Source organism: Pinus tabuliformis, chromosome 6 (assembly GCF_031772625.1).
Source record: "Pinus tabuliformis cultivar Carrire ecotype Pingquan chromosome 6, CPIR1, whole genome shotgun sequence".
In the NCBI taxonomy this organism is placed as follows: domain Eukaryota; kingdom Viridiplantae; phylum Streptophyta; class Pinopsida; order Pinales; family Pinaceae; genus Pinus; species Pinus tabuliformis.
Genome location: NC_142292.1, coordinates 1397432687 through 1397446041, shown reverse-complemented (window position 1 = coordinate 1397446041; position 13355 = coordinate 1397432687).

The following is a 13355-nucleotide window of genomic DNA, read 5'->3' as shown; positions in this document are numbered from 1 at the left end:
AAATGGTTGGGTGCAGCATTTGACTTGCTACTTCGGGTGTTATAGTTTCCTCATTTTGGCTCATTTTTTGTTGTCGGTCATCCATGGCATCTTCATCAATGTTTAAGCTTGAGAATTCTTGCTGTAAGGTAAGAAAATTGTTGATTTGAGCATCATCCTCAAACACTTTACAATCTTTGATATTGTTAGGGACAACAAGCCTGTGCTTTATCTCAGCAGTAAAGTGGTGATTAGGCTCGAAGGGCAGCTTGCAAGTGCTAGCAAAAGTAGCTAGACTATGAGCATGCATGTTATGGCTTCTAGAAATCTTAGCAAGCTTGGATTCGGTGAAGGAATTGAGTATTTCTATGGCAGCAGACCTATAAGCTCTTAGCCTATTGTAATTAGTAACAAAGTTACCTTTCATCTATTGAATGATCAAATCAGAGTCACCTAGAATGGACACTTTTGCAGCTCCTAGAGCTTTGAGCAGTTTAAGGCCTAAAAGGAGAGCCTCATACTCTGCCATGTTGTTGGTGCATTTGAAGTTTAGTCTGTAAGCATGACCCTCTGCATGGTTGTTATGTGTATTATGAATCCATATTCCTGCCCCTGCTCCTAGCTTATTAACAGAACCATCAAACTCTAAATACCATGTGATTTCTTGCTTGTGGTTAGTATTAAGAGTTTCAATCATTTTAGGATTGGGCAGACCTAGGTTTTGTGCTTCATGTGGTTCTTCTTGTATGATGGTTGCACTAATTGTTTTAATAGTTTCACGGGTATGGGCAATCGACTGTTGATTGATGCATGTTTCCTGTTCTAAAGGCAAAGGATTCTCATCAGTGGGAGGGCAGCTATCATCATTGAACAATATAAAGGAATCCATATCAGAATGGATTGAGTAAATGGGAAAGTTTTGGGGTTTTTCCTCACTACTTACCACATACTTCATCAGTGTTTCTCTATACAGTCTCTTTGGTTGCCCAAAGACTGAAATAGTGGCATAGGGGAGGTCTAGTTGGAGAGATCCTTGGAGTTTTGCTCCCCAAGATCTTGATAAGAGCATGCCATACTTTGGTGGAATGTCAGCAACCACCACGTCCATTAGGATTGTTTTGTTGGGAAATTGGACTAAGGACACACAAAGGTCTTTGATTAAGCATAAACACTTGACCTGACTAGAATCAAATGAGAATAAGTCTTTGTAGGGTCTAGTGACATCAAGGTTTAGCTTCTCCATTACAGCTTTGGGCATTAGATTGTGTGAAGCACCTAAATCAAACATAGCATTGTGCAACACTTTATCATGAATGTGAAAACTATCATAAAAGGATAGAACAGCTCCATGTCCTGATTTACCATTGACTTCAGGACCAAAAAGTAATTCAGGTTGATCATCTAAGACATTAAAATCATCCCTGTTCTCTGGGATTTGCAGTGATCTTTTGATTTGTTGTTTGTACAGATTATTTTGGGCAAGCTCAGAGAGAGGAATAGATATCTTTAATTTTCCAATTTCTGCTTCTAAATCAAAAGGTTTTTCTGACTGTTTTAGTATTGTGACTGGCAGATTTTCCCTTTTCAATTGTATCTTCAGTGATCTTCTCTTGGTTATCAGTGATCTCTTGAGATTGTTCTGTTTTTGGAAGGCTTTGAGGAGTGCTATTTACATTGTCTTTTCAGGGAAAGGATACAAAAGGCTGGTTATTAGAGGGTTGCATGTCAGATACATCCTCTATGGTCACTTCTTTTAATTTTGGGTCTATTTTATCAACAGGTTCTGTGATAGCGGCCTTGTCTTTTACTTTCTTAGGCTGCTTGGCATCCTTTGGCTTGATGGGATCAGACACATCAATGGTTCTTGTTCTCAATTTGTATTGTTTATGGACTTCATAGACAGCTGAATCATAGCCTTGTTTGAAGTCAAATGACTCTCCAGACTTGGTCTGAAATTGATTTATATCATGGTCATCTTGGTCTTCTTGCATTAGAAATACTTGTTTTTCACTCTTCAAACCCATCAAGTTTATGTGAGTGTCCTCTCTCTACTCACTAGATGTGGCTGCTTTAGCATAGTTTTCATGAAAAGGAGGTCTTATATCATGGTCAGGACTTGCCCTTCCAAGGTTTGGGTTCTCATTTTTTCTAAAGTTTGGATTTCTAATAGGATTGTTTTGTTGTCCTTCCCATGAGGCTTTTCTTTCAATAGTTCCCATTCTATTTTCAAAGTTGTCCATACCTTTGATGATTGTGTCCAATTTTTTCTCAAAGGCTGAAGGTTCATCTTTAAAAGTGGTTCTTATCTCAGCTCTTGCTCTATTTTGCTTGGCAATTAGATTTACCTCCACACTAACAGCTACATTCTTCATGTCTGCTAAGGTTTGAGGGGATCTTTCCCTTAACTGATAAGCCATGTCTGAATCAAATCCATCAGGGAATTTGTATAAAGCAAGATCAGGTGGAGGTCTAAGGTTTTGTGGAATAGTGTTGTAAACATTGTTAAACCTGGCACAATAGTCTAAGACAGCTTCTTGAGGGCCTCTTTCGATAGTGTCATACTCAGATAATATGTGCAGAGGATCCTTCTTCTTCTCCCATCTGTTAAGAAATGTTTGGTAAAGGGCCTCTGGGTCAGCTATGGAATTTGCAGGAAGAGCTCTAAACCAGCACCTTACATCTCCTGTTAAACTTTGGACAAAAATCTTCATTCTTACACTATCATCATCTATTTCATAACTCTCAAAATAGTCCTGCATTTTCTTGGTATGTTGCAGGGTTGTGCTAGAACTAGTAGCATCAAACTATGTGATTTTTGGTTGATAGTCCTGAGGCATAGCCCCTGGATTTGCAGGTAACTGTAAAGGTGCATATCTGTTAGCCATATTTACAGGGATAAGTGGAACGACTGGAATAGCTGGAACAACTGCAATAACAGTGGTGGTAGTGGTAGTATGCACAATGAATGGAGGTGTGGAAAAGGTGCTTGAAGAGGTGGATGATGAACAACGGGAAGTAGGGGTTGGAAAACAACTTGGTTGAACTGTTTCAGGACTAGAATCAACAAACTCTTCTTGTTTTTGTTTGCTACAGTTTCTAGAGATTAAATTGGGATTTTCAAAAATAGCTGGTGGATTTGGGTCTAGATTTGACCTAGTATTACGTGTTTTCTTCTTGGGAGCTAGCTTCTAACTTGTTTTTTGGAATTTTTTAAATAAGATCCCCAGTGGAGTCGCCAATGACGTTACCACTCAGGTTGTCCCTTGGCTCCTTAAGGGATACGGCCGAGGTAACCACAAACCAATCTTTGGGCTGCAGGTCCTAGCCTACCTGTAGTCGGAGAGGGCTCTCTCTTTAAAATTTAGCTTCGTTTTGGGTTGATTTTAGGCTAGTTATGGTGTACATGGGTTTTGTTTTGATTTTTGTGGGAAGGATGATGTTTTCAAGCAGAGTTGGGATGCATAGAGTGAGAAGTTCAAACCATTGGGCATGGAGTCATGGATTAGGGCTTGTTGTTGCGTTTTCTTGGTCACAAGAGGAATACAAAGTAGGATAGCTACACATGGAACAATATCAAGCTAGAATAAAGATGGAATGAAGGTCAGAGATGAAAGGCAACTAAGAATCTTTCATTAGCTAATAGAGAGGGAAGGTGAATGAAATTTTTTCTAGGAGCAGTCAAGAATTCCTAAATAACAGTCATATGTGAAAGAAACAGGGTAAACATGATCATTTAAGTATACATATTCATAACCATTTCTGAAGAAAACATATAGAAATAACAAGAATTGAGCATAGAGTGCAGTCAAGCAAAGCCTAAGCTATTCTTCTTTCTTGCTATCTAGATGGTAACACAATGGTGGCGTAAACATATATAAACTGTAAACAGAGGTAAGAAAACACTTATTGAGCCATGTAATAGCACAGGAATTCCACAGTCACTCTTTGGCCATTAAATAACACAACAGACAGTTCTTCATCCAAAGCATTCCAGTAGTCTTTGATTATAGAGCTCTCAAAGTATACAGCGCAAGTCTAGAATGAGGATTATCAACCCACCCCCACCCCAAATATGTTCTGTGGGGCGGTATATATACAAAAAATGAATTACAAAATATCTAGTTGATGAGTTAATAACTCATAACTTCTTTACCAACTCTTGAGGAATAGTAGATCAAAGAGTAAATGATGCAGTAGATATTTAGGGTATTAGCTATCCGTTCAGTCATAGAATTTAGACTTTTGGGATCAACTGAGTCGGCTGAGGCTGTGCTTTTAATTTGTGTTTTTTGGGTCTGCTGCACTGGTGCTTCGCTGAGTCACTTCTTTGTTATCCTGCTTTCGGTATGAATACTTGGCCTTTTTATAAAATTGCCGTAGGCATATCTTGACTCCCCCTACCAACTGTTTTTTCTTTAGTTCTATATTTCCAGCGTTGCCTCTTGCGAATTTTTGGGTTTTGAAGGTAGTTGAGCAATAGGAAGCTCTCCCTTTTGAGTAATTTTTCTTAGCGATGCGCATCAAAAACTACCTTTGTTTCTTGTTTCAGGCATTCTTTGATGCGATTCTCGCCCTTCGCACCTTTTCTATGATGACGTCAGCATGACATCATCGGCAGGTCCCGGGTACGGTAGGGTGACGTGGCAATGACGTCAGTGGGGGACAGGTGGCAGATGACATGGCAATATGGCAGGGTGACATGGCAGTGACGCCAGTGAGACGACGTGGCACACGACAGAAGGCAGTGTAGGGACGGAGGCAGATGCAGTGGCGGTGATGTAGCGCTGTCGTTAGGGGCGGAGAGACAGAAGGTGGTTTGTGGTTTTATCGGACCGCCTTCTATACGAGGGCGGTAAGTGTCAGAGCCCTCCTGATGCAATCAAAACAGGACACCTATCTTCTATACGACGGAGAAATCGCTGTGTTATCGGACACTAACTCCCGTGTGTCGGGGACGCCCCGAAATCCACCTGGGCCGTTGGATCTAGGAGGGTGGATGGGAGGGTTGACAGAGCACGGAGCTGGCGGTAGGTTAATGTACATGGGCTCGCTATATATTAAAATAATTACGTGCCGAAGGGGGGGTCTAAAACCTTGGAAATGCGGATTTTATGGGTTATGGGGTGCTATGCGGGTATGAATTAATTTAATGTTTGACCAAAACAATTAAACATTAAACATTTGGAAAATGACTGCAGAGGGGCAAAATTATAGGGCTTTGGTGAGTAGAGGAGTAGGTATAGGTTATTAATCCAACCAGAGGTTACATTAATCCCAGGGTTAGGACGCGGATGGGTTAATAGTAGCCCCAGATGGACTATCATTTCCCAAAACCGTATATACATAGCTATAATGCTATAAGGTGGGATATTAATATATTTTTGGGATTTTTTACATAGTTTTTGTAGCAATAGGGATGGGAAAGTAGTTAGGGAGCTACATAATAGAATTAGAAGTTAATATGAGTTTGCGAGGTGAAAGAGTAGGGCAGACGTTAAGTTTGTGAACTGAAACTTAGACATAAGAATAGAAAGGAATGTGGAGGAGTGATTTTTACACAAGAAATGTGGCTTCTTTTCACTCAAGAAAGTCAAAGCTTGACTTAGTATTTTACAAAAATGAAGTGATAACAGGACTAGTTGGGCAGATCCCAAGGTCCTCAAGGGGTGTTAGTAAGAAATTTATGGGGGAATAGAAGGGGAATTAGACATTCTTCCAAAGTTCTGCCAGAAAAATAACTGCTTTGACACTTCTGTGATTGACGAGACAAGTTGTAATTGAGAATACATCAGGTGATCAAAACCTTGCTTTCTGCAACCTCAAACTACCTACCCAGCCTAATACACATGACATTTTTTCTTCCTTTTCAATGGGTGCACTTAGACTTGAAGACCCTGATTATCCTCTTTTCTTTTGACTGCCCTCCTATCTAAATGTACCATTATCTCTTCCAAGGGCCCAGATTAAGCAGTTGGGCTCCTTAATTTCTCTACCTAGCTACTGATCTACCAAGCTTGAACTATTTGGACAGATATTCATTCTCTATCTTCTAAAACAAGCAATTTGAACCTAGGGAAGCCAAGATTAAGCTGTTTGGCTTTCCCTTAACTGTAAAACTCTTCAAAAATGGTATGATTCTTCAAAATGGAACTTCTTGGAAATATGGAACCTTGCAGCATGAAAAGATGACATATTTGGCATGTAAAATAGTCAATCATGAAATATGAAACCTATTGCAATAGGAGGCTAACACTTAGTATATTATGTCATTTTTCTCTCAATATATATCCCCCAATATGAATCCACATGATATGATATTGCTCCTCTAGTGAAGCCCCTGAGGGAATACTTGAGTAAGGAACCAACAGTAGTGAACTAGCATGTTGAGCATGATCATGAGGGGAAGAATGATAGAGTTAGTTTGAAGGATGAACCATTCTCAGAGTCAGTCAAACGCTCAAGTTGGAGCTATTATAGTTGGGCATTTAGAGTAGACATATACAGAGACATTGAGCAGGGTACTAGAATCACCATTAGAGGAATTTTAGGGAAATATCACACATTTCAAGGCACATATTATGATGTTGAAGTAGAGAGTCTGAAAAACCAAAGACACTATCTTATAGGAGAAAAAAAAAATTGAGGAGCTCATAGGGGTATGTGTCAATGCAGTCGCCAAGTTGTCTACTGTAGAGAAACATCTCAAGTCCCTCACAAGGTAACATGAGGAATACAGTTGGGAGTTCCAAAGAATCTCTCTAGAGGAGTACATAGATAGGTCTTGCAGCACTACTAACCCAACCCTATACATTAGGGAGAGCAGGGAAGCGTTCTCCAAATGGATCTGTTGGGTGACTGACGGATCAACATGAGTTGAGCATCGAGCAACCTCAACATAGTAGACTTATTCCATGTATTCATGCATTAGATCCTTCCCATGGGATGGATTGGCAAGAGATTATGAGGATGATTCCTAGGAGGATACCCTTAGCCAACAACATATTTCAGCTTGGACCCTTAGGCATGGGAAATGATGGAGGGCTAAGATGGTGTCATAACCCGCAAGTCCCAACATTTAGATGGCATTGGGATCCAGGTGAATCTATTGAGAGAACGATTGTTTAAGACCCAGGTATCGAAGGATCCATTCAGGATCATTTAACATGGAGATATAAAATAAAAAAATGGTTTCTATGGGATTTTGATATTAGTAAACATATGCTTTTGTTGTGGGTAGAAGTAAATTTCTTGAGGGCAAGAAATCTTTATGAGGGAGGATTTATAATATTCCCTTTTCTTGATATGGTAAAAAATGAACAGAATCTACCCATGGTATTTACCATGATATTTTCCCATGCTATTTACCTTCATTTTTCAAGAGAAAACAATAAAATAAGGTTTCTAAAGAGTCCATCAAGCCTATTAAAGGGGATAGGTGTTGATTTTTTGTGGCTTGGGAGATAATCCAAGCCCTACGATTCATGGTTTGGAGGAAAAAGCACCACAAGATTCACTTGTGGGCTTGGAACCCAAGGTTAGGTTTTTACACCCATCATGATTTGGGCCAAAACCATGGAGAGATGAATTTTTGAATTTATGGAGTGGATTTGCATCAAATGAGTTAAGGTCAGCTTAAGTTTAGTAAGCCTCTTGATATCTGGACAAGTCCATGGATGATCCAAATTGGATCCATAGAAAGACTGTCGAGAACCATGACTGAATCAGGTCAAACAAATCTCTAAAGAAATAAAAAATAGTATCAAAAACACCCTGAACCAGTGGCAATGGTAGCCGATGTGGAACGACGAGGACCTCAGTCAAAGCGCGCTGACCGAGGCCCATGGAGACCATGCAGGAGGCCAAATTAACCCTTGGGAGCCTTAGATTGGGAAACGAAGGTGGATTTTGATGCGCGATTAGCACCTAGCACTAGGCAAACAGGGCAAAAATGGAGGAAGCCCGAGCACTCTGTCACGTTGGGAACCGAAGGACCATGGGAAGAAAAGGAAAAAGGGCTCAAGTACAAAGGCGGGACCCACGGTCTAGAAACCAGCGGTATTGATCGGGGTGCCCTTGAATGGTAAGAGGTTTTCGATGAGAGCAGAGCAATTCCATACATTGATTGACACATGGAAGGTGGAGGTGAGAAAAAACCACCATTGATCACGTGCTATCGGTCGAGCAAGTCAACCGTGTGAAATGTGCGTATGGCGTCAATCTAGAGGGCCTAGATCGGATAGCTAAGATTGCGCCCGACAGAGGAAGTGGAATCGACAGGGAATTAAGCTGCATTCTAGAAGGGATTTGGAATCTGTTTGACCGCCATGGGGGAGGAAAGATTCATCCATGGCATAACTGAAGAAACGAACCGACAAAGCATGCTAGCACCATTTAGAGGAGGACAAGTGGTCACTCCCTGAGCGTTCATGATGACGCCAAATGCAGGGAACTCCAAGTGTAGCTACATAAGGTGAATCGACACAGGTAGAAGAGGAACCAAACAGGCACAGGGATCGAATGGCTAAAGCCATGAACGGAGACAGTCAAATCAGTCAGAGTTGATTTGGAATCAGAATTAAGAGGAGTCCAAGCAACCAAGAGAGATAGTGAACAGTGAACCCTAACAGGAGGATTGGACACAGAGAATAGTAAATCCAAGTAGAAGAGACAGAGGGCCAAGCTAACCACAGTAGCATCGAGCACCAGAGAACTGGAAGATTCAAGCCTTCCCATAAAGGAATCTGTCTAGACTGAGAATCACATTTGGCTCTTTCCACTATAGACCAAGAGGTCACAGAGCTAGTAGGAATAAGAAGATTCTGTGTACTCCAAGTAGCTTAGGGAATCCAAGAACTGCCGTGCCAAGAAAAATCTGCTTCATGAGAACTCATGTTGAGTCCCTGTATTGTAATTTCTCTGCTGAAAGACACAATAAAACAAGACCACCACTGAAGTTGGACCGGAGACATAGCCCTGGAGAATAGGGTGAACTCCTTATTAAAATTGTTTGTGTCTTTTTGTTGCTTACTATATTTCTCTATTGTCTCTCCATTTTATTGTCTGTGTATTGGAAATCTGATGGATCCATTGTTTCAATAACATAGAACACACACCAGTACATGAGTCTGTAATACCTTTAGTTTAATAAATCTTTAACTGATGGCACTGATAGGGTGAATATAAGATCAAGAGGTATCAAAGCAGAGGTTTGTAAGGTAGAAAAGCTTGTGTTGGTATAGTTATAAATGCTCACAAGATCAAAGCTCAAATTAGGAGAAGGAGAGTTGGTGGAAACTAATCCTAAAATTGGAAGAGTCTATCCTCAAAAGACCATGTCAAAAGAAGGTTCTATGGGGCCAAACCATCAATTCACAGAGATTTCCCTAGCTATAAAGTCTATGGTTGAAGAAATGTACAGATACTTTAGAAAGAAAAAGGTGGAAGATGCATCAGGCTCTAAGCAAGAGAAAGAAGACAATGACTCTCACTTTCATGACAACTCCAAAGGAAAGGGGAAAGAGGAAAACTTTCTAACACCTCCTAATATCCCTGTACATCTATTAATATGTACAAAAATATACAAAGAGTACAAGGCCTCGACCAAGGAATCGTAGAGTATCAACAAAATCTAGACTACCCCAACATTGGGGAAACCACTCTGGTGACAGTAGAAGCCTAAAAAATGGTATCACTTCTCAAGTCCAGACCCCACAAAGAAACAGTAAGATGGTTCCTTGATGATTAGTCTAGATAGGAAACCAGAACCCAAGCAACACTAGTAGAAAACAAGAAGACGAGATAATGAACACCTAGGTAGCCACATCCGGCCTCGAACTATCATCATGTAGCCCCTGACTATTCTCCACCCCATGGTTTTCGCCAATGTGATCTAATCGCAAGCGCATATCCCTATATGTAAAGGCCTTGCGTTTTGGTATCCCCATGCTTCAATTTTCCATTGGGTCCACGTCATCGCATCACACATATGAAGGTGTAAAGGCTCTGCCCCTTGGTTTCTGCCAATTCTATATTGCGATGCGATCTGATCGCAATTTCATATCACAATATGTAAAGGGCTTGCCCTTTGGTCTCCCCATTCTCCGATCCTCTGTCAGGTCGCATCATCGCATTGCACATATGAAGGTGTGAAGGTTCTGCCCCTTGGTTTCCGTCGATGCAATATTGCGATGCAATCTGATCACAATCGCATATCTGTATATGTTAAGGCCTTTCCCTTTGATCTCCCCATTCTGCGATCTGCCGAAATTGCAATGCGATTCGATCACCATTGCATATTGTTGTTAATTACCACCTGCATCCCAGGGTTGAGCTTCCTTGTGCACCAAGTCAGTGCAAATTTTCAATTGATTGTGATCATCGATATGTTGAGAGTGCCGTAATGTAAAATTTGGTCCTGATCAACTCCAATGTTTGCTAGGAGATCAACAATTTTGTTACCGTCCCTTTTAACATGCATAAAGGTTATTGCTCTCCTATTTCTTATCAATGTCTCTAAAATTTCAAGCCTTGCCAATAATCTCCAGCTGTGGGAAACTCGCGAAGCCACATTTCCTTGTTGGATTAGTGTGGCCATGTTGAGAAGGATTTGAGTGTCTCCTTCTATAAGTATAGGATAAAAATTGTATTGATCAGCTAGCTGCATACCTTGACATAGTCCTTCCAATTTCGCTGAGTTGTTCATGTCCCATCCTATGGATCCAAAGTACAGTAGTAGGGGTTGGCCCTCATGATTCCTGAATATGCCTCTGAATCCTGCTTTGCCTGGGTTTCCCTTGGAAGCACCATCAAAATTAAGCTTGATCACTTTCTTTTGGGGCTGCATTGAATGTGAGGGCGACCTGGTTGCATTATGAGCTCTATTGGAGTTCAATTGAGCTTGTGGGAGCTGTATATACCAATTATCTCATATGCTTAGTTCTTTTGGCTATGTTGGAAAGTCCTCAGTTGTCCATTGATGTAAAACAAGAGTTTCTTTGATATTCTAACATAGGTTATTCCATATGATTTCTATGGAGGTTTTTTTATTTTCGAAAATTCGTTTATTTCTTTCCTTCCAGATTGTCCAAAGTAGGAGACCTAGCAAGATCGTCCACAACTTGTTGAGAATTTTTCTATTGTATGGCTCTGGAGTCCAATTGCTAATTGTGCTTCTGATATCCCCAAGAAGTCTGCAAGGTCTCTGGCATCTGAAAGTGAGCTGTTCCCAAAGTTGGTTGGCCATGTGGCATGATTCCGTGAGGTGCTGAATGGTTTCTTCATTATTTTGACAATTGGGGCAGTAAGAAGGACCATGAAATCCTCATTTGATTAAGTTGTCCCATGTGAGTATTCTCCCATGATACAACAACCAGATGAAGGTGGACACTTTGGGCCAGATCCCAGTTATCCATATACGATTCCAGGTAGGATCAATTGGATCCTGAGAGTGAGACATTATCTATTAAGCTTCTTTGGTGGTATATTTTCCTCTCGGTGTGTAACCCCATCTTAGAACATCACTACCTGTATTAACTTTAATTTTATTGTTGGTAATCTCTTTGTGTATCTCCATGTTATAAGCTTCTGCTTCTTGCTGTACTATTTGCTCCACCGGTTTCCATTACCTAAATCCCTATGTATTGCTAGGATTCCAGTAAAGTGCTACAGTGTTCTCCTGATTAGTGCCATTTCTATTATGATTTGTGCCTGGTACGAGTACTGCAAGTTTTGGTCATTGTTGCCAGGAATCCGTCCAAAAATGTGTTGCTCTCCCATCCCTTATCTCCTAGAAGCTATGCTGAAGGATGATGTCTTTCTGTTGCTTGGCCACATTCCAAATTAAAGATCATTTGGGCATCGTAGTTATCCTTATTAGTTCTTTTTGCGGTCGGTTGTTGGCATGCTTTGCTGTCCATAATTGCGCCCATGGCTTCTGTGGACTAGAGACCCATTCCCACCATATTCTGGCTCCCATAAAGATGTTGCTGTGTTGTGGATCGTGCAAGCCAAGAACCCTTTTCTTTTTATGCTTGCAAACCTTTCCCCATTTGACCAAGGCCCATTTTCTATTTTGTTCTGTAGAACCCCATAAGAAGTTGCATTGTAGATTCCTAATTCTCTTTAGTACCCATTTCGGAGCAAAAAGTACAGAGAACAAATAGAGGGGCACGAATTGTAGAACTGCTTTAATCAAGACTAATCTACTTGCCATGTTGAGAGTCCTATGAGTCCAAGACTGGAAACAACTGTCCATTTTCTCCAAGAGTTTATGCTAGGAAACATGCTTTAAGGTAGAATCTATGAGTGGTCCTCCTAAATACTGAGAAGGAAGCTTGGCTTGAGGGAAGCCTATGATTTGTGCAATGATTCTTTGGGTAGTAATAGGGGTGTTGAAGAAAAGAATTTGAGATTTGGTGGTATTGATGGTTGTGCTGAAAGTAGCTAAGAATGTGTCTAGAAGTACTTTGAAGGTTCTGGCTTCATTAACAGAGGGGTGACCAAAGAGCATATTGTCATCAAAGAATTGCTAATGTGTAATAGTGGTGGAGCCATGGATAGAGAGACCTCTAAGATCATGAGAATGAGGAGAGTTCTTTATGAGATGGCTAAGACCCTCAGCCATAATGATGAAAATAAATGGGGAGAGAGGGCCCCCTTGATGAATTCCCCTTGACGAGTGATACGGTTTAGAGGGGATACCATTAACAAGGACAGACCATAGCAGAGAGGAAACAAGGGTCATTATCCACCTTACCCAGGTCAAGCTGAATCTGAATGTTGTTAGCACGCTTTTTATGTAAGTTCAGTTGAGCTTATCAAAGGCTTTGGAAAGGTCGATTTTCAACAACATTGTAACCTATTTGCTTTTTTTAAGAGAGTGGACGGTTTCATGAGTGAGAGTAATGCCATCCAGAATTTGGTGACCTTCAACATACCCAGATTGCTCTGGGGAGATGAGAGGAGGGAGGAGCGATTTGAGGCGATTGGCTATGACTTCTGAGATAATATTATAGATAACATTGCAAAGGGAAATAGGCCTGAACTTCTCGGAGTGCTTGGTTGAGAAACTTTAGGAATAAGGGCAATGAAGGTTGCATTGAGTGAAGGGAGTAACCAGTGCATGACTCTAGATTCTTCTACCACATTCCAGACATCTACTTTGATTAAATCCCAAAAGTGGTGGTAAAAGTTGGATGTGAAGCCATCAGGACCCGATGCTTTCCCAGCCTTCAGTTGTTTTGAATCTTCTTCAACATCCAAGATGGTGACTGGTTTTAACAGAAGTTGATTATGCTCCTCCATGATGAGTTTAGGAATATGCTTGAGTATTTCATTGACTGTTTGCCTTATATTTGTGTGCTGCTCTTGATGAACAG